The 26,631-nt window shown below is 41.7% G+C and overlaps 1 protein-coding gene across 5 annotated transcripts in view; it reads right to left on the bottom strand.

Annotated features, from left to right (window-relative positions):
- Positions 1-26,631, bottom strand: part of PDE4B (phosphodiesterase 4B) — a 438,005-nt gene that overhangs the window by 41,259 nt on the left and 370,115 nt on the right. The gene's annotated exons all lie outside the window — the stretch shown is intronic.

Below are 26,631 nucleotides of genomic sequence, written 5' to 3'. Positions count from 1 at the left end.
TAAGAGAAACTGGAGTTTTATAGGAACACGTTTATTGGCCCCCAGTCTGCAGCTCTTGTTATACTAAACAAAGCTAAAACTTCTCTTCTGCAACTGCCAGGATCACAGGGAAATTCTGAACCGGACTTTCAGGTGGAGCCAGATGTGAACACCTCAGATTTTCACTTCGATTAAAGCCACGGGCTCTGATTTGTGGTTGTGGGACTCAAGACTTTCTGGAAATATTTCTTAGTGGTCCATTCAAAAAACACTGTTTTTAAGATCATGTTTTTTGCTGGTCAATAAAGCTCTTTCTGAATGGTCACAGCATGTCCTTCCGTACCCAAACGTTTGTGAGTCTAATACTCAAGACTTAGGAACTCGATGTTAATAAACACTGAATTAACTTTATAAATGCTGGATGAATGAATGATGCTATAGACAGTGATAAAAGCCAGTCAGACTCTCCTGCATCCGTGCCTGATTTTGAGGGGAACAACGTTCATTAATTCTCTCAAGCTTTCTGGAATACAAGCTCACAGTAGGCACTAATAAAACCAAAGGTCTTGTATGGAATTCTATTCTAGAGAAGGCCACATACATTCCTGTCAAATTTAGAATACATTTTTCCTATGTTCATGCAGAAATCCGAGGGAGACCACATACCCTTTTATTATTATTTGACATTTTGCGTGTGTGACACTCACACTTGAAGCAGAAAAGTAGAGACCCCAAGGGACGGGGATCGCTTGTCCACAGATGCACATTTAGAATAGATATTTTATTTACCCCTCAAATATGCATACACCTCAGGATAATGTGGGGTTAAAACTCAATATCCTGTATGTCATACTTAAAAAGCCACAAAACCACTGGAGGTGGCTTCCTCCATTTTTTTCACACTCCTCAAAAATATGCAGACAAGAATTGAGGTGTTTTCAGTAAAACTCATTTCAAGCCAGACTTACACATAGCTTCTCTCCTTTCCTCTTCAGTCTTGCTGGGCTGCTTCAACGTGCAGAATCTTGGCACTTACTCTCTAGTGTGTCCAAAACACCCCTTTGTCTCTAGTTCCTTCCAGAGGAGCACTTCTGCCAAGGAAGCAGCTTTTCCTGAAGTGCCAGAACTCCCCGTCCCATTCGCAGCCTCTCATCAAAGGAAAAGTCCAACCACTTCCCAGTGACTTGGGCTTTACTACCTTGGTTTCTTCCGCATCGCAACCTATTACCTAGGATGCTCTGGGCCTTTTGAATGGGACAATATGCAAAATGACTGTAAGATGATCTATCCCATTTCTCCTTCACGGAGAGGGAAAAAAAGGGATCCAATTTCCACTCAGGGTTGACAAAGGAAATATAATAATTATAGCCGCAGAAGTACTAGGAAGAAGGAGGACTTTTCAAAGGTCCACCGATGAAGGGTTACCTGCATAGCTCATTCATGGTCTATGACCCAGAATAAGCCCAGGTGAACTCCTAACATTGGAATAGTAGTGACATACCAGTGGCCGGCCAGTGGATGTGACAGGCCCTTACTCTGCTGCCCTTTCTTATTGTGGTCAGCTACATTTTTTAAGTGAAAGTTTTCTGAACTTTGGGTTGAAGTTATTGAGGATTTGTTCCTTTTCAGATTCTTAATTTATAGTCAAGACTTCGTGTCCCATTTTAGACCCTTCTCATCCCAGTAACTAAGGCTGGAGGCACAATGTCAGCGGGCTGAGTGTAGGGAAATCATACCCTTGCTACTTCTGGGTACAGTCAAAGGAAAGGACCGGCGCTGCTCAGGACTGGCCTCCACACTCTACCTTCCTGGCTCCAGCACCAGAGCCACATTGGGTGCCTACCGGATACTCAGTACATACACAGAGGAATGGTGACCAAAGGGCCTGCCCAAGCAGCCTGCAAATACTTGGCTATCTAGAGGCTGAATGGCCATCTGTAGTACTACGGAGAGAGCACGAGCTTTGGAGTGAGACTCACGCATTTTGAGTTTCTCTTCTACTGTTTACTGTGTGATCCCGGATCTCAATTTCCTGCATCTTAAAATAAGGGTAAGAATACTTACCTCATAAAGTTATAAAGGGATTAGAGATAAAGTATATAAAGCTTCTGGTATGGTAGCCAGTTCTCAGTAGATGATCAATACATAGGAGCATAACTATTGGTGGTAATCAAAGTACCCCAGGGGCCTGGCCTTTGGGAGTAGGGACAAATAGGAAGGGAGATAGAGGACTTGTGTTCTTCATGAAGGGTTTTACAGGCACAATCAGCTACATAATTTGCAGGGTTCAGTGCAAAATGAAAATGGGGGGGCCCTTATTCAAACAGCAGGAAAAGTGCTGTGGAAGGCAGTAAAATATGAAGCTTTTTTTCTTTCTTCTGGAGTCTCTCTCAACCTGTCATAGTGGTGTTTTTTTGTTTTTTGTTTAAATAAATTTTTTATTTTAGAGTAACTCCAGATTTACAGAAAAGTTGCAAAGCTAATATAGAGAGTTCCCAGATAACCCACATTTAGGTTTCCCTATTGTTGACATCTTACATTATCATGGCACATTTAGCACAGTCAATGAATGGCATGGTGTGTTTTATTTACTCTCTGGTATTGTGCTCCCTCAGGCATAAGGATACCATGAGGAGAGTGAAGACCCTCACAGGACCCCAAGCCCTGTATCTGGTGACTTAGGGTAATACACAGTTCACAAGCTCCTGGGGTACCCCTATCCACCAGCTGCCAGACTGATGTGCTGTGCCCCAGCCAGGGGCAGGCTCTGGGGAAGTCGGACATATCCCTTCCCCACAGTACTGATGCCTCACTCCACAGCAGATAGCTGGCTCCTAAGGAGGCCACAAGCTCTGCATTGGGACATACTAGATACCTAGGTCAGGGCTGGACAAGAGGCTCACTCCCACCAAGACACAGCCTCGTCTACCATGGTACAGCCAGGCCAGCCCAGGCCAGGGATGGCTGCTACCATGCCCCACCTGAGACTTTGCAAGGCACACATGCCCAACTCAGGCCCTCTCTGCACCTGCACCCAGGGCCCCTCTGGGAATGGATGGCAAGGATAAGGGACACTGGATGAGTTTTGGGGTGCCAGGGATCAGGGAAATGGGTGCCTGAGAACATGTCCGGGGGGCAGACAAGTTAGCCAAAAAAAGGTGGGACAGCATATGAGCCAAGGCTCCAAGCCACTGGAGTATACTCTATTTTCCCCTCAGACTTCACTTCCAAACACAAGATCAAAGATAAAATTATTACGTTTCAAGACAGCAGCGATGGGGCCCCGCTGGACGTGGGGTTCTATGCATCCTGTGCGGGTCGCATGCCCACGAAGCTGGTCATGCCAAAACGGCTCTGAGAAGGAACGATGCTTAATACCACCAGGAGCAAGTCTCAAGGGGATAAGAGCAGATGAAGAGACCATGTATGGTCATAGGGTTGACCCTATTTGTCACAAATTTCCAGAGGGAAAAGGAGAACCAACCTCCTATTTGTCCTTCCCTCTAATAAGAGTGGCAAAGGGAGATTTACTTCCTCTTGTAGGACTGGCAGGTATTGTATTTGACCCTGAGAAACAGGAAGAGAGAATGGATAAATAATTATAGTTAATATTAATCTGGTAATAATATGTGACATTCATAAAGCCCTCTTCTCAAAGGAGCTCCAAGCATACTACTCATTTATCCTTGCAACATGTCTGTGATAGCCACTGAAGAGGTATGATTATCTCCAATTCACCTTAAGGCATAAGCCAAGAAGTCAGAGGTTAAATTACTAGAGCAAGATTCCTGGCAAGACCATATCTTGGTCCATGAACTAAAGGATTCAGCTTCACACTAAAAATGCACGAATCCATGAAAATGCTGATTTAAAGTGGCGTCTTACCCTTGGGTATTTTCTACTTAAAATTGTGTAACTGCTTTCTTAAATGTTGTCACGTTCTTGAGTCTCTTCCTTTTTCTGCTGTATCTAACGCAGTCAGTAGTGCAGGGAAGCTGTGCAGTATTTACTCAGAAGACCTGGTGCGGTTCTGACCCTTCATCTTGCTTCAGTGGCTGACCTAAGGCATGTAACCTAAGTGTGTTGAGACTAAATTTCTTTTATCTGGAAAATGAGGGTTAAGAAGAAGACTTACCATGTTCTCACAGGGAAGGTAAAAGAAGAGAATGCACACAAAACCAGACTGTCAACTTTCAAGTACTGTGCACATTTTGTAAATATCACATGCGTTGGTACAGGTGGGATATAGGTACATTAGAGAAAATTACAGAGAAGCAAAAATTTGAAATGACAAAAATGTCACATTTTTATTAAGATCACCATTATTAATGTGCATATCTGTTCGTGAATGTGCATCTCTGGTCCTGTATGTGCGTGGAGATCATACTACATAAACTAATGAGTTACACCCTTTTTTTTTCAGTCAATGATGTCCCCTTTTCTGTTTTAATAATTTTCCAATTCAGCTAATAGTTAGCCCACATTCCAATTTCCCCAGGTTTTTTTCCATACAAATCAGGTAGCAGTGTATGTACGTGTGTGTGTGTGTGTGTGTGTGTGTGTGTGTGTGTGTGTGTGGAGAGAGAGAGAGAGAGAGAGAGAGAGAGAGAGGTGTGGGAAAGGACAGACCCAGAGATGGGAAAGGAAAGTGTAATAAGAAATCTCAGCCCGCCACAAACAGCTAGCTTCTCATAGCTGGAAAACATGGAAACAGATTTTAGCAGGAATGAAGTTAGTGGCCCAGGTAGCAACAGACCTCAGGTACGCTAAGAGTTGGTCCCACACTCAGTGCAGGGAAGTGTTATTATCCCACTGATCTCTGGGAAAAGTGGAGACAGAGCCCATTTACACACCTATATCACTTAAACTTTGAAACCTTAAGTATCATAACTCTTAATGCAGATGAGAATTTAGCCAGTGAGAGCATCACATTATAGCCCCAATATAAATTTTCTACAAATGATATCTCAATGCAATTTTTTACTGAGGCATGATTGACATACAAAAGAGCTGTGCATGCTTAATGTGTACATCTTGATGAGTTTGAAGATAAGCATACACCTGTGAGGCCACCACTACGAACAATGTCATGTACTTAACCATCACCTCTAAAAGCTTTCTCCCTCCCTCTGTGTGTGTGTCTGTGGGTGTGCATGTGTGTATTATGAGGGTATTTAACATAGGATCTACCATCTTAACCAATGTTTAAGTATATGATACATGATTGTTAACTCTATGCACCATGCTATAATCTTCAGGACTTACTCACTTTCATATCTGAAACTATGTACCTTTTGACCAACACCTTCCCCATCCCCTTTCCCCCAAGACTTGGTAAGTACCATTCCACTCTCAGTTTTTACCTGTTTTACTATTCTAGATTCCTGATAGAAGGGATCGGATCATTCTAAATGCAAATTTAAGATAGCTCCATATGTATCAGAAACATAGCCATCAAGTCATTCCACTTTCTACCCAAAGACAGCACATAGAAAAGAAATGTAAAGAACCTCTTACTTAGCTGCCTCACATAATCAAACTCTTCCCAGTAGCAAAGGTGGTAGCTATTTGCAAGGTTATGTAGTCGTTAAATCAATCAGAACAAGTGCCACATGCAACAACAGGGCTGAATCGAATAAATGTAAATGCCCAGCAAAAGAAACCAGATATTGCAAAGGACACAAAAATGGGATTCATTTAGATAAAGTTCAAAAGAGGGAAAAAACGAATCTATGAAATCAGAAGTCGAGATGCTAGTTACTGTGGAGGGCTAGTGACTGGACGGGACTTAAGGGGGGGCTTCTATAGGGCTGGTAAGGGTCCGTTCTTTGCTCTGACTACTGGTTACAAGAGTGTGTTCATTCCATGAAAATTCACTGACTCCTAACTCTTGTGATTTGTGCACTGTTCTCCATCTCTCTGATTTTCCATGGATGCTTTCAACAGATAGTCCCATCTAGGGAAGCCCACTTTAAAAAACACAGGACAGGATTTCTAAAATAAACACACATTTCCTTTCCTTTTGTTGAACTACAGCAATGGGTATGAACAGAATTTGAATAAATCTAACACAGTTGAAAAACAGTTCCCCCAAATATGTTAAGTTCATATCACACAGACCAGGATGCTTCTACTAACTCAAAATTCAGTGGCACACATGGGAGTCTGACCCAGACGTTTATAAATCCTGATGGTGCCATTCACTTACTAGCAGTGTAACCTTAGACGAGGTGAGTCTCCTGACTATACCTCTGTGTCTCTACCTGTAAAACAGGAAGATGGCATAAACAGCTGTGAGAATGAAGGGAAGCAACCTATGCCAAGGGTTTGGTCCAGCGCTGGCACATGTCGGAATTTTGTTGCCCCCCCACCCCGATCCCCACCCCTCTCCTCGTTCCTGGTCACTTTCCTGAAGGGAGATTGCCACATATTTGGGTGGAGTTTTGGGCTGGTCCTAGGGAGAGGAGCATGTGTAAGTGGCCATGAAATCCCAAAGTGTCCCTCCCACTGTCTGACCTCAGACAGACCTGACTCTTGGTTAGATGAGAGTTTGTTGGTGTTCACTTCTAAAATACAGACCTGGCCTGATAGATCATTCTGCTTTCACCAAACCCTGACTGATACACCAGATCAGTGGACCTTCAGATGTAGAGAACTATTTAAGGCAGCTGTTTGTTCATTTATTAATTCCACAAAAATACACTGAGTATTTGGTATATGCCACGCCTCATGCAAGGGGCTGGGTGTTACAGCAACGAACAAGACGTGGTTCATTGCACTGAAATAAGAAACGCCTTTCCCATTCTCCAAAATGGTCTGTCTGTGCAACTGGGGGCCTTAGCAGCTTCCTCCACACCACTGCCCCCTGTCCCAAATGTATACATTGCCTTGGTGAAAATTAAAAAAATGTGCCCTCTCTTGGCAGACATAGCCCTCGGGCAGAAAGCTTGGGAAGTGACGCATGGGCTGAATTTCAGCTCTCCCCATCCCCTGGCTGAGTACCTTTGATCAGTATCCAAACTACACCATGACCTTACGCAATGGCCCAGTGGCACATGGATACGGGGACAAACCAGCATGGAGCTTTCCCCCACATGACCGGGAGTGCTCTGTGAGAGCAGAGCACAGAACACAGAGTCACAGCAAAATCCACACTTTTAACCTCAAAATAAAGCAAACCCTTGACATTGAAAGGAAAGTATCCCAAGACCTTCCCTAGCTCTTAATTTGTGAATATCATAATAACTGAAATAGCATTAAATAGGCCTTTATAAAACAGCTTAAAAATTTAATTTGATAGACTAATTATTCCCCTTAAATACAGTTTTTGTTTTTGTAGACAAAACTTCTAAAGCAAGGACTCCACAGGAGGAAAAAAAATATTAAAGAAGTCCTTCATCAGGAAAACTAAGAAACCACTCTTCTCATCCTTGGAAGTGAGAAGTGTGTATTAATTGGATTCTCTGTATTCAGCTTATGACTCTAGCTTTAGCCACAAGCTTCTAACCCTGTAGATGTCCTCTCTAGGTTCTTTGTGCCTTGAAGTTAGCAGGCTTATTTCATTCCTCTGTTGCTCCTCACAGTGCAATAAGTATTTGTTAAAATGCAAAACAGTTTCATACATATGGAAATCAGCCTCTCTTTATTTCAAGGTGTTAAGTTGCAGCTATTGGCCTATTTATTTAGTGGTCTTGGTTATGATTTTTTCCTCTTACATTAGCAGTTTTCTTTTCATTGTAAGTTCTTATGTCCAAAGGTATTTCTTTTCTTCTGATGAATGTCTGGTAAATGATATGTACCTGTGTTAGAGTGCAACATTTCAAGAGGGCGCGTTGTTTAACCTTGAGTAAAACATTCCTAGAACAAATCACAGAAACTGGAGGACATTTATACATTCTGTAACACAGTTCTTCCAAAGGCAGTCTGTAAGCCCTATGTGGCCTTTCTCTAGGCAGGACTTTGCCAATGTGTCTTTACAAATATGGAACTCTGCAATTGCATATGACAGGGATTTCACTGTGGGTGGATTCACAGAAGAAGAGGTTCACTGCCCTTAAGAGAAATAACAGTGAAAAGTAGGTCATTTTGATGCAGATTTCTTTAGCAAACTCCTTTAAGACTGCAAGTTAAAAAAACCTCCAATCACAACTAGCTTTTGTACCTACAACTTGACAGTTTACCAAGTACCTTCACTTGCAAATCTTAGTTTTTTCTCTGAAAAAAAAAAATCTCATGAAAAAGAAACTATTATTATGCATTATTATTGAACATTTTCCACTATGCATGTGAGAAATTGGGGCTTGTTGGTGTTTAATAATTTGCTCAAAGTCATCCAATGAGAGAGAGAGAGAGACAGAGAGATGAGAGATTGAGAGGAAGGAGGGAGGGAGAGGGAAAGGGGACAGTCAGCACGGAGGGAGAGAACCTAACTTCTCTGATTCTAAATTCCATGGTAATTTTTACTAAACAATGGGGCCTGTTATAAACAAATGGTCCAACTTTTTCTTTCACCCAGGTGGGCTTAGACAGGGTAAAACTATGGTTTTGATGTGCCAGCTTCAAGCTCTATTCCCTCCTGTCCCACCTACCCCTCTTCCAATGTCCTTCCCCTTACAGAAACCAGCTCTTCAGAAGGTCTTTGTGTCATTTACTTACTGAGGGGCATCTGTACTCATCTAAGCATTAACAGGCACCATCGGTGGGAAAGAGTACTCAAGGAACTTCATTGTCCACCTGTGTTAGCGTTAAAGCGCAGTGACACAAGAAGGTGATCAGAGATGGAGGTAAGCTGCTATCCAAATATTTTTCTAATACATTAACTCTATGCAAGAAATATTTATGAAGAATATGCAATAGTGGTTAAAAGCTTAGTCTCTAGAACCAGACTCCTGGGCTCACATTCCAATACCACCACTTACAGTTAACTAACACTAAAGAAGTTATTTAACTTCTCTATGTCTCAGTTTCCTCACCCATGTAATGAGAAAAAGACAGTAACTATATAATAGATTGGAGTATTTAATTAGTAAATACATGTAAAATGCTTAGGACAGTAGCTGGTGTATTATAAATACCAGAGAAATACTGATTATTTGTTGTTTGTTGAATATGACCCAATAAATAATGAGCCGATTTTTTAAAAATGTTTTGAGTATATCTGACACACAATTAGTTTCAGGTGCACAACATAGTGGTTCAACTTCCCAAAAGTTATGCTATGCTCACAACACATGCAGCTATCAGCTGTCAGCACACAACACGGTTACCACGTCATCAATCACATTCCCTATGCTGTGTCTTTTATTCCTGTGACATTCATTCCATGACTGGAGGCCTGTGTCTCCCACTCCCCTTCATTCATTTTGCCCCTCCTCCTCGCCACCTCCTGCAACCATCATTTTATTCCCTAAATTTACGGGTGTGATTCTGGGTTTGTTTGTTTGCTTATTCATTTGTTCTTTTAGATCCCACATATGAGTGAAATCATATGGTATTTGCCTTTCTCAGTCTGACTTATTTCACTTAACGTAATACCCTCTAGGTCCATCGATGCCACTGCAAATGGCATTTCATCCTTTTTTTATGACTGTGTAATAGATAAATATGTATATGTAATATATACACACACACACTATATATATACACTATTATATATGTATACCTATATACATACAAATATATATATACATACATATACACACACACCAACATATATACACACCATATTAATGAATAGATTTTTTGAGTGCCTTTTATGTCTTAGGCTCAGCAGGAAACTCTAAGGATACAGCGGTAAATTTTATAGACATTGTTTTTGCTTATTTGAAGGCTATGTTCTAGCAGAAATAAACGCTTAAACAAGAACTTATTTAATTAAAATTGGGAAAGGAGCCAGTAAGAAGTGTAGATTGTCTTAGGAATTCGCCACAGGGATAACAAGGGACCCAAAACTTTGAGGAGCAGGGATGTGACAGAGAGAGTTCAGGAAAGGTTATGAGATTCAAAGGAATAAGAATTGGGGTTGAATGTCCGACTCTTGGTTTTGGCTCAGGTTGTGATCTCGGGGTCCTGGGACTGAGCCCTGCGTACACAAGGAGTCTGCTTGAGAGTCCCTTCCTCTGCCCATCTCCCTAGCTCGGTGTCTCTCTCTCAGGAGTGTGCGCTCTCTCTCTCTCTCTCATAAATAAATAAATAAATAAATAAATAAATAAATAAATAAATAAAATCTTATAAAAACAAACAAACCCACAAGACTTGGGTACAAAGAGAAAAGACAGCATTCTAGGCAGGGATAATAGCAGGGTATGCTCATGGAACAGAGAGCAGTACCTGTGGCAGGAACACAGAAAGAAAAAGGCTAGTACGAGAAGTTTAGATCAGGTCATACAGAGCCAAGGAAGGCCATGGAGAGGACTTTGGACTTTGTTCTGAAAGTAATGGGAAGCCTTCTTTGGAGCTTTATTAAATGAGTGGCCTAGTCAAATTTGCATTTTAAAAAGATCACTCTACCTGCAATTTGGAGAATAAATTTGAAGGTAGGAAGGAGGCCAGCTAAATTGCATTTAAAAGCCTAGGGTCTGGAGGAAAACAAATAGGAATTTGATTTCTGGCTCTACCATTTGTTTTATTAGCAGTGTGAACCTCCACAAGTTACTTCATTTCTTTTAAGTCTTAATTTCCTCATCTTTCCCACAGCATTGTATATCTTTCCCACCAGGTTGTATGCAGAGTAAAAGAAGTATCCACATCAAAACACATAGCATAGTACCCAGCACCTAGTAAAGTCTGCATGCCAGTTGCTAGTGGCATTATTATGTATTTTATTGCAGTAACCTGTGCAGGAGCTGGTGTGGCTAGAATTACAGAGCAATGGAGATGGAGACAGGTAAATGGGCTTGAGATGCTCAGGAGTCAAAATCAGATGGCCCCTAGGAGGGTGGTATTTGGCTGGTGACCAAAACTCCCAGTCACTTTGGCTTTTCAGGTCCTGAATGTGATTTTTGTCAGTGTGATTTGACTTCATTCTGTTTATATTAGTGCAATTCAGAAGAGCACACTGAGAAGAGACCAAGCAATCAATTTACAGACAGTAATAATTTATGGGGAGTTTTTCATGTCATCTAGTCATTCCACATTCCTTGACATGGGAGACCAATTTCTATTCATAAGATTGCTGTGCAAGCATGAAATCAGAGCGGAGGGGTTAGTTGGACGATTACGCTGCTTTCCTCAAGCCTGATATACTCAACTCCACTGCTGAAGCCGACTGTAGTTTTTTCTGCTCTATCTGAAGTGCCCTTCCCAGCTTTATTCAGCTGGCTAATTTTTACTTCTCTTTTAGGATTCAGTCTAGAGTTATCTCTTTACAAAGTTTCCTAAATATTTTAAAGTTGGATTAAGCTCCCTTCCCTTTATTTCTGACTGACCACATTTCATTTAAATTATTTCTCTTGGTTTATCACACCCATTAGATAACCTTCTTGAGAGAAGGGGACGTATCTTTTTGCCTGATCATTTATGCAGCACAACATCTATTGTCTAGTAGAAGTTGAAAAAATATTGTTTGCCCTGCTGACTTGCCCAACATATCAATAGATGGAATCTCAATTAACCAAGAGGAATGGGGCCGCTGCTAATGAACAGTATTGGAAAAACAATGTCAGGAATTCTCGTTCTTGGTACTCTTTTTTATTAGTTATCAAATAAACTACCTTCTTTTTTGCTGATTTATTCAAAGTTACCATAATTAGTGGGCTCTACGTTTCTTTTGGATTCATATCTTGATTACATTTCTAGGTTGGTTAAGTTGTGTTTTTTTTTTTTTTTTAAGTAGGCTCCAAGCCCAACATGGTGCTTGAACTCATGACCCCGAGATCAAGAGTCACATGCTCTACAAACTGAATCAGCTAGGTGCCGCTAGGCTGGCTAATTTTTTTTTTTTTTTAAAGATTTTATTTATTTATTTATTCGACAGAGATAGAGACAGCCAGTGAGAGAGGGAACACAAGCAGGGAGTGGGAGAGGAAGAGGCAGGCTCATAGCAGAGGAGCCTGACGTGGGGCTCCGATCCCATAACGCCGGGATCACGCCCTGAGCCGAAGGCAGACGCTTAACCGCTGTGCCACCCAGGCGCCCCAAGGCTGGCTAATTTTAATATGAGGGACATTTAAGGAGACTTCTGCAAAATCACATGCAGAACTTGTTATTTGACTCTCACTGAGGAGCTATATTCAGGCACCTTACTGAAGGTCTCTGTACATCAAGCAATACTAGAATCCCAAATATTTTGACAACTGTCATAAGAAAGATACAAGAAAGTTCAGAAGCAGCAGAGATATATCTTAAAGACATAGGGGAAAGGGAGATCAAGAGAGATTTGGAGGCCAGGTAAAGAAGAATGGATGGAATTTTGAGAGATGAAAAAAATGAGGTAAGGCAATGAACAGCATGAATAAAGGTATGAAAGTAGAAACATGCCACACCATTTTGTTCTGTTTGGGGTGATCAAACACAACAGTTCTATTTGGTTAGAACACTCGGTCTTAGTAAGGGAGTAGAGTGGAATAAATTTGCAGAAGTAGGGTGATCAGGGCAATTTTGAAGAACTTTTTATGCTAGACTAAGGTATCTGACTTGACTTGTCAGGCAATGAAGAGTTATTGAAAATTGTTCAACAGAAGAATGGCACACAGAAGTGGTTTATAAATACCTTAACACTGTTTTACAGTTGTGCAATGCTTTGCAGTTATAGATTTCTTTCATATGTATACTCTCTTTCAATCTTCACCATACCTTATGAGAGATGTATTATTGTCTCTATTTTATGGAGGAAGAGACCGATGTCCAGGGAGATTTAGTGTCTCATTCCAAATCCCATAAGTGGTAAATGCAGAACCTAGAGATTGAATCAAGGCTTTCTGACTCCAAGTTCAATGTTCTTGCTATTACAATGATGCTTATATGAAAATGAATTATTGATCTGATAGCAGTAAATTGTAAAGATTATAGGACAGAGTAAAGAATAAGCACTAGATAAATTATTAATACCAGGGATTATTACTTGCAGGAAAAGTTAGGACTTAAGAAGAAATGGGGTCCCAAACTGGGGTGTTATCAGAGGGAGTGGAAGTGTCATTTATACCTTAACTTTATTTTTGCCTGTAGAATGAGAGTTGTCAAAGGAATTTCAAGAATAGAGAGTAGAAGCGTAGAAGCAAAGGATTTTGCCGTCAGGAATAAACGTGGTAGGTGGGGAATGAAAGAGGGCTAGAAATTTTCCTGCCTCTCAAGATATTATTAGCCAAATCTCTTTCAACTACCTGTAGGAAAGCTCCACTCACCTGGTGCTCTCCTGGGTGACGTCTCAGATCACAGGACTTTGGGAACTTCACCATGTGAGAACGGTAGTGCATTTGACAGTCAAGAGTTGCAGAGAGCAGAAAGCCTACTCCATAAAGCCTTTTCTAGTTGAAAAAGCACTTTCAAGTTTGCTCATTTTCTTCTGCAAACAAAGCCATGAAAGTCATCTACATATTTACAAATGAAACCACTGAGGCTCATCAAGGCAAAGGGACTTGCTTTAGAATCTGGAATTTCTGCCTTGTCCAACATGGAAGTTACCAGTCATGTGTGGCTACCGAGCACTAAGACTTGGCGAGTCTGATGTGATATGATGTGGCTAGTCAGTGTGCATGGGTAATATACACACTGGAGTTCATGGACTTTGGGTGGAAAAAAATGATGCAAAATAGCTCAATAAATTTTTATATTTGGTTACTGTTGAAATACAGTATTTTAGATATTATTAAGTAAAGTACATTATCAAATCTAATTGCATCTGTTTCTTTTTATATGTTTAGTATAAAATTTAGAACTATCTATGGGGCTTGCATTTTATTTCTGTTGGACAGCACTGTTTTAGGTCATAGCCTGTAGCCAGGACTTGAACACCCCAACATTCATAACCCCACAGATGCTTGTCTTAAAAGGCATGGTAATAATGATAATGATCATAGTTAATATTCACTGAGTACCAGTCACACTTTCTAGGCACTTTACATTCATGAACGAATTTTATCTTCATCAGAATTTTGTGACCTGAGTATTATTTTATATATAATAGATCATTTTATTTTACAGACGAGAAACATAGAAATTCAGTAACTTTCACAGGGTCACAGATTTAGTAGAGTCAGAATTCAAACTTAGGCACTCTACCTCCAGTGCCATTAGGAATGCCTCCGTGGCTGCCTCTGTTTACTAAATCCCAAGGAGACATTCGGATGGGCTTCATTTTATTTTAATCTGAGAGACTTTGTATATTATCTCATTCAATTTTTGCAACAACCCCATTAAGTAGTTATTATTCCTATTTTATAGGTGAGCAAACTGAGGTCTGCCCAAAGTTATACTACATACATGCTGGAACTCAGTTTTTAATCAAGTCTGAATCTAAAGTCGCTATTTGATCGCCATGTTGGTCTCCTGGGGGTGATTCCCAGGCTAAACCTTGAAGAACTGACACAGTCTCTCTCGAGGGTGGCCTCTGGCAGTTTGTCCTGTTTAGATTTCTTTGAACACTACATCAAAAACTAATGATGTACTATACGGTGGCTAACTGAACATAAGAAAAAAAATTGGTCCAGATGACCCCCATCCTCAGCCAGGTTTGATGAGTATTTCATTTTCAGTGATTTTTTTTTTTTCCTACAAGTTCTGCCACCTCAAACTCTCCTGGGATTTGATGAAAAACATTTTTTAGAAAAGGGAGGAAGGAGGGGAGGTAGGGAGGAAGGGAGGAAAGGAAGAAAGAAGGAAGGAAGAAAAAGAAAGAAAGACAAGACAGAAAAGAAAGACAAGAAAGAAAAGAAAGAAAAGAAAAGGAAGAAAAGAAAGAGAAGATAAGAGAGACCGAACAAAATCAAACAAAACCAAAGGAACCACATAAAAACAGTATTCCCCTCAGGCAGTCTCCAGTAAAGCTGACCATTCATTTCAGCAGGGTCCCTGCTTCTTTCAAATCTGACCATCATCTACCCCCAAATGCGGGCTGCAATGACTTAATTAAACAGAGATAATCATAGATTTCAGAGATAGAACAGCTGGTCCTCCTGAAGACGTTCTTAGAAACACCTGAGCAGCCCAGGGCTGTGTCCAAAATGAGATGGGTGGGAATGTGGGGAGTGCAGGTGTGGTGGGGGTGGGAGGAAGGAACATAGACCGAGACTTAGAGGCTCTCCAGGTGATTTATGGAGTTCTGGTTGTGAATGTAGATACAGAATGAATAAAGTCAAGCAACTCCCTTGGGGTGGGGTTTGTGCATGTGTGTGTGTGGTAAGAAAGGTTAATAGTATGATTTTTGCAGACTTGTTTGCAGGTAGACAAGCGGTCATTTTCTGTGACAGATTCAGAACTTCTAACTAGAAGTCATCGAAATGTAAAATCAGGTCCCAAGTTTCATGGCAACCCAACTTGACACAGCAGCGAACAAAAATTGAGGATATAGAAGAAGTCAAGCCTGTATGGCACAGCCAGCTTGGCTTCCTTTGGCCAACTTCTCCTGATTTAGCAGTACTTCCGTTCTTGCCCTCATTTCCCCAGGTTTGTAAACTACGTCACTTAACTGAACTAAACTCCAGACTGTAGAAACACAGAATTCTGTATTTCAGCAATGGTTTTCTTGGCATCTCTACCTCTGAAGAATTTCAGTTAATTCTAACTTTCCCTTTCTGTCTTTGAAAGATGGTAGCTATAAGCTGTGCTTACTCTTTCTCTGCTTCTCCCTTCCGAATGCAGTGTCTAACACAGTATAATGCAGTGTCTGTTTAACCGTGATTCAAGATTTCAGTGTTTGGTTTAAACCAATATTTACCAGGGAAATCCCGCCAACAAAAATGTGCAGGCGAAGTAAAAAATATTGGCCTAAATCAATCTCCCCCTGAGCACACACATACAGACAAGGGCTGTAAATGTTTTATGTGTCACTTCTGACGTTCTGGCCTCTTTGCTTCAGCTTCGCACATATATCAATTGAACACAGACTCAGAGCAGCCTTAAAACTGGCGTAATCTAGATAATAGGTTCCCATAGTGATTTTTCAAAAAGTTGTTTCTCTAGCCAAGGTGTGTTGTTATTTAATTTGTTTTGTTTTGTTTTTGTATGGTGGTAGTTCTAGCACTCACCACACACTGCCATGTCATCTAGTTTCAAAAGTGTACTTGAATTATGAGACTTTGTATTATTTGACATAGGAGTAAACAAGGGAATCGTGATCTTTTAAAACACAGCTTATACTACAAAGCTCATTGTGGAACCATACAATGTAGGCATTTTGAGATTAAGTCAGTCCAGGTGAGCGATTGCTTTAATTTAGCGAACACTTACTGAATTGAATTTATTCACTGACTGAATTTACTGAATGAATGAATTACTGCTACACTTTGAATGAATTTCAAATAGTTGTAGTTTGGATTAGAAATTATTTTTCTGAAACTGAATAACCCAGGCAGCCAGCAGACAGAAGGCCCCAGCTGGCACTTGGCAGCCTCAGGAGAACGGGAGAGGGTGGAGAGCAAGTGAGTTTTACATGGCCAAGGCTCCAGACCAAGCCCTCAGTGAAAACTTTGAATTGCAGTTCCCATACCGCACTTCCTCTTAGGGAGGGAGGGCTGGGTCTGAGATGAGGAAGCCGAAATGACTCATCTACAAAAAAGGCCACTGAAATTTGCTAATGGCAAGCCTTGAACAGTACCTGGCAAACAGCAGGCACTTAATAAATGCTTGCCTTATATACAGGCAAAATAAAATGCAATAACCTCCATCATAGATGGGGTCGAGTGTGGAATGTCCCAATCAGGATGTAGAGGCAAAAGCAATTCTATGTCTAGTAGTGATAAAATCCCTTTTGTTACTTTCTCTAACTCCAAATGCTCGAGTCTGCACACCAAAAACCGGGAACTACGAGAAGGATGGATAAGACAGATCTTGTTAATCACGGCAATAATTAACTGAGAGTCGGCCTGAAGAAAATATCTCTAATCTGCAAAAGAACCTTGTGAGGTAGATTTCATTATCATTAATATATAGAAGACAGAACAGGTGGGAATGGAGATGGGAAATGAGGCCGGAAAGGTGGCCTGGGCATCTGGACTTAATGGCGGGCCCCAGTGGGGAATACACAGAAGTACAAGACACAGTCATTGCCATCCTCAAGGAATGTGTAGTCTGCGAGGGGAGCAGGGATGCATGGACACAGAATGAAAATGGCAAGTGCGCCCTGGGCTGAGCATCAGACCACTGGAGAAGAACTGGGAGCCGCAAAGGTGTGCTGTGCTATGAACAGAACAGGTGCTTAATAAATGTTTGTGGAAGAGCACTGAACTTAACTAAGAGCCAGGTAAAGGTAACCAAAGAAGGAAAGACATGGAATCCATACTGAAATGCAAAGCAGCGGGGAGACAAATCTTACTGAGCAGAGGGTGTTGAAGAAAAATGGTTAGAGAGTCAGAATGGGTCTAATTATGAAGCGGAGCAGAAGAGTCTGGACTACCGAAGACTCTTAAACAGAGGATACACATGAGGGAAGTTGGGACTGGGGACAAGTAGGCCAGCAGGAGTATGTCAGATGGTTCTCAGTGGGAAGTAGCTAGAGTTAGGGACCCCAGGAAGACCCTAGGGCAGGGATTTAAGTTGAAAACAATGCAGGCTAGAATAGATGGTGACAATAGGATAGAAGAAAAGAGTTAAATACTAAGTAATGCCTGGTAGAAAAAAAAGATGTGTCTTCATAAGAGATGGTATATAGAGGACTAGGGAGAGGAAGGTGTCCAAAACTGTCACCAAGGTTTCTGGTGGGACATAAGAAGAGAACCACGGACAGATGTGAGGGATTTGGAGGAGGGGGAGAGAGAAACATGGACCACATTGAGTTCGGTGTGATTCCCATATGGTTACAAGGATTTGGGGTGGGTCTCTCGTGAGTGGTCAGAGCTCCGGGCATGGATTGCAACAAGGATTATAGACTAGGGATCGTGAGCACATACTACTGGGACATGGCTCTTGAAGGCATGTGTCTGTCTTCTAATTGGTTCCTGGAGAAAGGTCAATAACAAATTCATAATTCCCCCAGATTAGCTCACCAACTCCTTATTTTCCTCCACTTCCTCCTCCCCTATTTCCTCAGTTCCCAGTTGCCACACAGTCAAAGCAATGCCATGAGTGATATATACCTTGGGTGATTTCCAGCTCTGCAGGGCACATACCTAATGCAGGAGATTTCTCTATCCTCAGCATCAGCAAGGAACCAGGCCAAATTTTCCATAATGGAGAGAACCATTAGAGCTGGAGGGGTCTCAGAGACCCGACTCCTTGGTTCATAGGCAATGAGACCAAGGCCAGGAGAAGTGAACTGACATCTCCAAGATCATAGAGCCTCCATGTAACAGCAGACACCAATTCTGAATTTTTATAGAACTTGTTGTTATTGCCACCATATTGTGCCTCATCTCTGACTGGCAATATTTAAAGTACTATTCAATTAGACTAATATTTATTGAATACACAATACATCAGCCCCTATGCTAGGATACCAAGAAGGGTAAATACAGCCGTCATTGCCACCAAGGTACTTACAGTCCGAGAGACTGTTTTGAGAATAGGAGTAATTACTTCTCCTTGGGTAGGGGTGTTGGGGAAGGCTTCTTGGAGGAAATTACGCCTTGGGAGGATTTTAAAGGATGAGTAGGAGCTTGCCTGGCAGGAGACAGAGAAAGAAGGTAAATGCACTCTAAGCAAAGGGACCAGCATGTATCAAAGTAAAGAGACAACACAGTACAGTGCTTGGAGTTACTATGAGGATTCAGTAGTTTTCCGGCATTGAGGAGAAGAGCAGGAGACGCAGGCAAAGCACTGCTAGAACTTTAAAAAGTACAAGTGTTGGGGGCAGGGTAGGGAGTGGAACATGAAGAAGATATCCAGGAGTTCCCTGAGTGATGTTCTGTAGAGGTATACTCACAATCAGAGATAGATGTGGTGCTACAGAGAATAGTCAGTGAACTTTTTAAAAAGGCCAGACAGTAATCCTTTCAGGTTTGTGGCCCATATGGTCTCTGAGTGAATATTTGGCTCTGTCATTTAAGCATGAAAGCAGCCACAGACAATACATAAACAAATGCACATGGCTGGGTTCCAATAAAACTTTATTTGCAAAAACAACTGGCTGGCCACGGACCCTATTTGCCAAACACTGCTATAGAGACATCCAGAGATCTTGAGGTCACTCTCAATACTTGTGGTAGACAGAGCAATGGTCTCTCAAAGATAAGTCCGCGCTAATCCTTGCAACCTGTGAATATATTATCTCACATGGCAAAGGAGAATTAGGGTAGCAGATGAGAATAAGGTTGCTTATGAGATAACCTTAAAATAAGGAGATTGCTTTGTATTATCACCAAAGACCCAGTGTATAAAAGTCTTTGTGGAAGAGGGAAGCAGATGCGTCAGTGTCAGAGTGATGGAATGTGAGAAAGATTCAACCAGCCATTGCTGGCTTTGAATATGGACTAGGGCCGAGAGCCAAGGAATGCAGGCAGCCTCTAGAAGCTGGAAAAGGCAAGAAAATGGATTTTCCTTTAGAAACTCCAGAAAGGAACGGCCTTGCCAAAACCCTGATTTGTGTTGTTTCAAGCCACAAAGTTTGTGCAATTTGTTACAACAGCAATAGAAAACTAATACAATACCCATGTGAGCTAAACCTTCTAAACACCGTGGAGAAAGCAGAGCCTCCAGAGTTAAGAAGGCAGGTTTCCCAGCCACTTAAATGCTTCATTTAGATGAAAGGGGTAGGTGAAAAAAAAATCTGCATTTGGATTTGGGGAAACGAGGCAATGCTTTCAGGGAGTGTCTGTAATGAGGAGCTACTTGTACACCGAAAAGGCTTTATGGTTCCCTGATGGGGTATAAGAGGCATTGAAACAAAATTTCTCTTTCTTTGTGTTTCTCCAGGGGCTCTCAGACCTACACACTTGGGGATTTATACCTAAGGAAAGAGATGGTCTGGGCGTGGGAGTGAAGATGGAAGTCCCAGAGTGTCCCGTATGCGGTGCTCAGAGTGGGGAAGTGGGCTGCCAGGAATCAGCCCCTGACTTTCTATTTCGTTGGCATCATGCCCCCCTCTGCCCTGCTGCTGTGCCACTGTACCATTTACGTCATGGGGAATACAGCTTGCTGCTTTAAAATGTGTGTTATGAGGGAAATGAGAACATGATGCTGGTGACATTTCACAAAGGAGGCAGCATTCCAAAGACGAGCTTGGGCAAGCCTGGCATGTGTGTGCTGTTAGGGGTCACTTCGGAAGCCACAGCCGCTGGGCACTCACGGAGGCAGGTCAATCGAGGTCAAGGGCCTCCGCCCCAAAGCTCTCTCCTGACTACCTGCCATGGATGGGGGCGGAAGCCATGGGTCCTAACCTCCCTTCCTTGCTGTAAACATCTTGAAGGCAGAGCCCTCGTCACAGCAGCTGCCACAGTGCCTTCTACTCCACAGACAGGCATCACTGCACAGTGGCTAACTAATTATTAAGTGAATTCAAGAAGACAGAGAAGGTGGATCTTGTCATAACGATGATGATTCTCGTAACAAATTCAGAAAGTCCATTTTAATTTACAAAACATTCTCACGTACATTGCCTCAAATTATCCTCCTGAGGGTGCTGTGAAGATGCTAGGAAACCCGCTTTGCTGATAAAGAGAATAAGTTTCACACACATCAAGTGACTAGTTGAACACTCCACAGCTAGCAACTGGGAAGTGGGGCCTGAAGCCAGGTTTTTGGTTTCTTCCGTTGGAGCTCAGCCGCATCCCACAAGGGTTCCTCCCTCCCTTCTTCCTTCCCTTCTCTTTCTTCCTCCCTTCTGGAAACACTGAGTATCTATCATGTACCAGACAACACCGTCCAAGGCCCCACAGAAACAAAACTAACCAAGACAAGTTTCTGCACCCGAAGATCAGGGTTTAGCGGGGGCAAGCAGACACACCAAGGCGCAAATGCAGACACAATCTAAGGCACTGACTCAGTGCTCTATGTGCCAGGCCCCGTACTAAGGATTTTGCACACCATTAATGTTGAACACCTTAGGACGTACATATCATCTTCCCCGTTTTACAGACAAGGAAACGTAGGGTTAGAGTCACTGAGTATCTTGTAAGTTGCAGCCAGGATCTTCATTCTCTGCTGATTCCAGATCTCACTCTTAGCCACTATCCCATGCTATGCCAACAAAAGCACTGGCACAGAGCTCTGCACTGGGATAGCAAGAGAGCCGGGGACAGACGGATTGGCTGTCCGGCAGAATTCGAGAAGGAAGCTTGCCACCGGAAGTGTGCATTTGAATGTACTGAAGCGTAAATAAATGAACCAGGTCATTTAAAGATGATCTCCAAGTTGATCTCCACTTCCAAAAACTGAATATGAGAAATTAAGTATCCCAGAAATTTGATTCCATTTAAAAATATTTTTCAGGGTAATTATTAGGTGCAAAGCATTGTCCAGGGAATTCCGTGCAGATTTAAGCCCAACTCTCAAGGAGATAATCCTGCACTGGCACTGAGACAATGAGGGTGAAACCACCTCCCAAGGGCAAGTGTTCTGAACTGAGAGTAAAAGATTTGGGTTCTCATTCCAGGTTTATCATCACTTCACCCTAGATAAGCTCCTTAGCTTCTCTGAGCTTCATGTCTTCAGCTGTGAAAAGCAAGTGTTGGAAGAGATGATGTCTTGGGTCTCTTTTAGCTCTGATGTTCTATTATTCTAAGACTCATCAAGAAGTACAGGGAAAGGGCTTATCTGGGAGAGTGGGGTGGGAAGGGAGAGAATAGTTCACCTCCTCAGAAGCCCTCCTACCTGAGATGCCTTTGGCATGAGTCTTATAAGTGCCCAGTGGCCGCCTGACTCGAGCTGCCAGGGTCCCAGGCCTGCTCTCTGTTCTCAGCCTGGCAAGGGTTCACCTAAACAATGAAACCATAAAACAGGTACCCAAGAGGTCCATGTTTGTCAGATAGCTTGCACATCAGCAGCGCTAAGTGGCTGCTGGAGGTTTTGATACTATTACGATTGTTGTTGTCGTTACAGAATTCCAGTAACAAACACCATTCATGGGGAGTCTTCTATGCACAAGGTGCCACGAGGAGCGCTTTCTTACAACTATCTATTTCTCTTGGTAAATGTACGGAGCGTTCTTATCTCTACTCTACAGATGAATCTTTGTCTCAAGAGGGTTAAATACCTTGCCTGAAGCCACATAGCCCTAGTATGTTCTGCCCTCACCATCTGACTTCAAAGGCACAGCCCTTCATCCTCCTGCTACACTTTGTACACTTCTGAGGCTTCCAATCTGCGTAGTCTTCCTTCACTTTCATCTGCAATGAGCAACTGAAAAGGACATACGCCCACTAAGCATCATATCATACTTACCTTACAATTTGCAAAGTGCTCTTTCATATGTCCCGTCCTCTGATTCTCATAGATGCTGGAGAGTTATAAGGAGCATTATCTCTATTTTATAGAAGAAGAAACTGAGTTTCAAGGGAGGTTGAGTAATTTGGAGGTTTCTTAAACCCACTTGCCATACCAATCACATACTTGTCTACATTTCTGACCATTCTGGTACATCATTTTTCAGAACATTATGTCTTATGTCTTAAAGTGTATCCAGTTATTTATATTTGGATTGCACAGTGGTTAACAGAGGGCCTTCCTGGAGAGATATGACCAAATGGCAGTTAGTATTTCCTTAAATCTTTTTCCAGGACTAAGTGTATATCATTTCCAAATAACTAAGAATAGTTCAGTGAATGCTAAAGTTTCAAACCCTCATAATGATACAATTTTCTTCTTTCAAAATACCAGTATGTTCATTGAACCTCACCCTCTTTACTGAGTTGACAGGGTATATGAAAACTACATTGAACATGTAGAAACCTCTTTTCTACACACAAGGGTGTATGTAGTGCTATAGAGTAGATCTTGAAGAAATTCCTTAGCAAATCTTCTACAAACTGTATCTAAATGCAATTTTAACAGAGTTTTGTATATATCAGAAACATATCTAACAAGCACCCCCATTTTCTACCCAAGGAAAGCATATAGAAAAGAAATGTAAATAAGCCTTTGTTTATCCACCTCCCATAATCAGACTCTCTTTCCACTAGAGAAGGGGGTAGCTATGTATTTGCAAGGTTGTGTGGTGGTCAAATCAATCATTCAATCGCCACGGACAAGAGGGATGAATCTCATAAATGTAAACATGACTTTTTCCCTTAATTCCTCCCCATATTGCCTGGTCTGCTTGACTCTATCCAACACGAATCCCATCAACAGTGATAATAAAACAGTGACACTCACCACCACCTGGGAACTCCTAGGAAACCCCCACTGCCCATATTTCCTCTTCTGCTGCCATAGTTGAAAGCACCAAGGCAAAGTTCATTACATCCACCCCACATGCCTGACTCTAACCCCAGCAGGGCCCTAAGTGCAGTTTTATCATCTCAATACGGATTCCCCACAGGTGAACATTCCCACTTCTGTCTTCTCACTTTTACCCTAGATACAATTTCCTACCTCACTGACAAGATAAAGGCCAAGTTGAACTCCATCACCTGTACCCCTTCATGCAAAGGCATTGGGCATAATCATGTCTTTTTATAGCTATGAAATTCCATAATGCTGTGTTTAAAAAGATAAAGCCATTATCTTCTTCTGACCTACCATCCACCCTTTACCCAGACCTCCATATTTTTATGAATGGTACCACCATTCTCTTACTCATCTAAACTTCAAATCCCAGCTTTCTCTTCATGCCTCCATCTTTTCTCAATTTCTATAATCCACCAGTTAACAGGCTCAGTGGGTTCTACTGCAGAAATATCCATTGCATCCAGTTCCTCTTTTTTCTCATTGTCCATTGGAGTCCAGCCCTCACTTAACTAGCACTTACATTCACTTTCTCAGGGTTCTCCATGTTTTGCACCACTGAACGACTGAGTTTCTTCATCTGTACCTCTTCTTACATTGAGTGCCAACTCAAAAACTTTTTTAATGACTCTCGTGACCTATCAAATGCATCTGAATACCGTCATTTGGTATTCACAGTTCTACATAACCGAGATCCAACGTCACACACTCTTCTCCTCTTCTTCTTCTCTGCTGCGACCACAGAGATGGACTCACTCCCCAGACAAGTCCTATTATTTTCACCACCCAATCCTAGCATGTGCTGTTTTCTGTGCCTGGATGACACCCTATCCCCTTCGTTGAAATCCTTACCACAATCAAAACCCAAGTCCGATGTTAACTTCCACTTGAAGGCTTCCTTGATTCCCACACTGGAGGCCATCTCTCCCTGCCAGAAATACCAGTGCCATCGCACTCCGCTGCAGTGACCCATTGTCATGTTCTAAGCTGACTTAAAATGACTTAGGGATTCTCATTTTCCCTATTATCTGGATGACAGAGGCCATGTCCCCTTTGTACCCAGAAGAGTACTTCTATTGCAGGCCTGCAATTGTAGGGGGATACAAGAACGAATTAAATATTAATGTACTTAGTGTATGACAAAATATAAATAAATAAATAAATAAATAAATATTCACAGAGAACATGCCTTTGAGGAGTTGTCAAGGAGACAAATTGCTACCCAGTGAAACAATTAGAAAGCAATATAAAATTTTCTAAAATATCAACACCAAATTGAATTGCTTCTGCTTTAGATTCAGATTTTATTCTAGCTCAGCTCCAAGAAGTTGGATGATGTTAGACACAAATTGCCCTGGGTCACTTTTTCCTATGAGAACAATGTAGAGTTGTCAGATTTGGCAAGAAACAAAGAATCCAGTTGAATTTAAATTTCGGATAAATAACATATATATTTTTAGTTCTTATACTATAATTAGTCCTAAAAGTAGAAAAAGTTGTTATTTATCTGAAATTCACATTTGAAAAGAGCATCCCATATTTTATCTGGCAATCCTAAATGAGAGAACTGTTCTTAATCATCTCCTAGGCTTTCTACTACAGCATGCTGTGTTCAATGACATTTTCGGAGAAAAGAAAGGTAAATTGTGTTATCCCCTTGGCTTATAATTATCTTCCCCTGGATCTCTGCACTCAGATTTTAGCTCAGTGATAGATTCCCTAAGCCTTTCCTGACTCTCCTAAATAAAGCAGCACCTTTGTATCCTTCCATCTACCCTCTCCAGTCACTCCTTATCCCATCAGCTTGTTTTGTTTTCATTATCTGAAATGATCTTCTTCACTCTCATGGGCACATGTTTATTTTCTCTCTTGTCACTAGAATGTAATCTGCAGAGGGAAGGCCCTTTACTGTCCTGTTCATTACTGTATCTCCAGAACCTAGAGCAATGCCGGGACACATGAAACACTTAAATAGCCAAAAAATATCATAGATGCTAAAAATGAATTTTTTGACCAATGAGGGTCTAAGGGAGTCCAAAGAAAGAGAGTGGAGTACGGGAAGGCTTCTTGGAGGAAATGGGATTTTAGTAGTGCTATAAAGCAGTGGTTTTTGAGTGGGAGTTGTCTGAATAAGCTTAGCAACATTTTCAAGCTATACCTGTCCCTACCCCCACCTCACCACCACCCATTATCAGAATTTAGGGTGGGAGATGAGCACTGTTAATGTCAAAGGCTTCCCAGATGACTCTGATATGTCCCCTGTATCCCCATTTGGGAATATCTACTATGAAGAATGGGTAGAATTTGGTTAAGTACAAAGAATTAGGAGTGGTGTCATTGGTACAGAACAATGTGAGTTGAGCACAAAGAAGAAAAAGTATCAGGGGGGTATGAAAGCACCACCCAGAACAGGAGTTTGTGCTTCAGTCTGTAGGCAACAGAGAACAAAGGAGGGATTTTTCAGAAGGAAATGAAATCGTAAAAATGAGACTGAGTAGCTATAACTTACACCTGAGTCAGGAAACTATGGTGTACCAAACACAATCGGCTGTCTATTTTTGCAAATAATGTTTTATTGGAATGCGGCCCATCTGCTTACTACTGCCTATGACTGCTTTTGCTAAAAGTTCAGTCCAGTGCCTGTAATGCTCCTCCCTTGTCAAGCTCTGCATGTTCTTTAAGATTCTGCCACTGCAGAAATGGCCTCACTGCCAAGGTCGGACTAATTGATTTTTTATGATGATTACATTCATACATTCGTTAATTCCTAAATACTTCAACGGATTTTGTATATGTAGGTACTAGGTTAAGTGCTGGGTTTCACAGACCACTTGTGAGTCCTAAGCCTTGCTCTTCATCTACCATATTTATAATATTCTATGTATATGTGGTTCTGATAATATACATCAGTGGTATAGTAGGGTCTTTTAACCTGGCACAAACTAGTAAGATACAGTTATAAATAACCCCATAGCAAGTTCAATTCTCTTTCTGGAAACTGGTATCTGATAGAGGAATGGCGTGAAGCCTGGTTCCCAGCAATAGCACCAGACACATGAGTAGTCCGGGTGTCATGGCTAAGTTTTCCAGTAACTCCAAAAATATCTGCTCTTACCTCTTTCCCCATATAGCTACACACACACTAACCTCCATCCTTATCACACTTCTTGTCCTCTTTCAACT

Source organism: Ailuropoda melanoleuca, chromosome 2, assembly GCF_002007445.2.
Source record: "Ailuropoda melanoleuca isolate Jingjing chromosome 2, ASM200744v2, whole genome shotgun sequence".
NCBI classification, from domain to species: Eukaryota; Metazoa; Chordata; class Mammalia; order Carnivora; family Ursidae; genus Ailuropoda; species Ailuropoda melanoleuca.
This window is presented reverse-complemented; position numbering and strand designations above follow the sequence as displayed.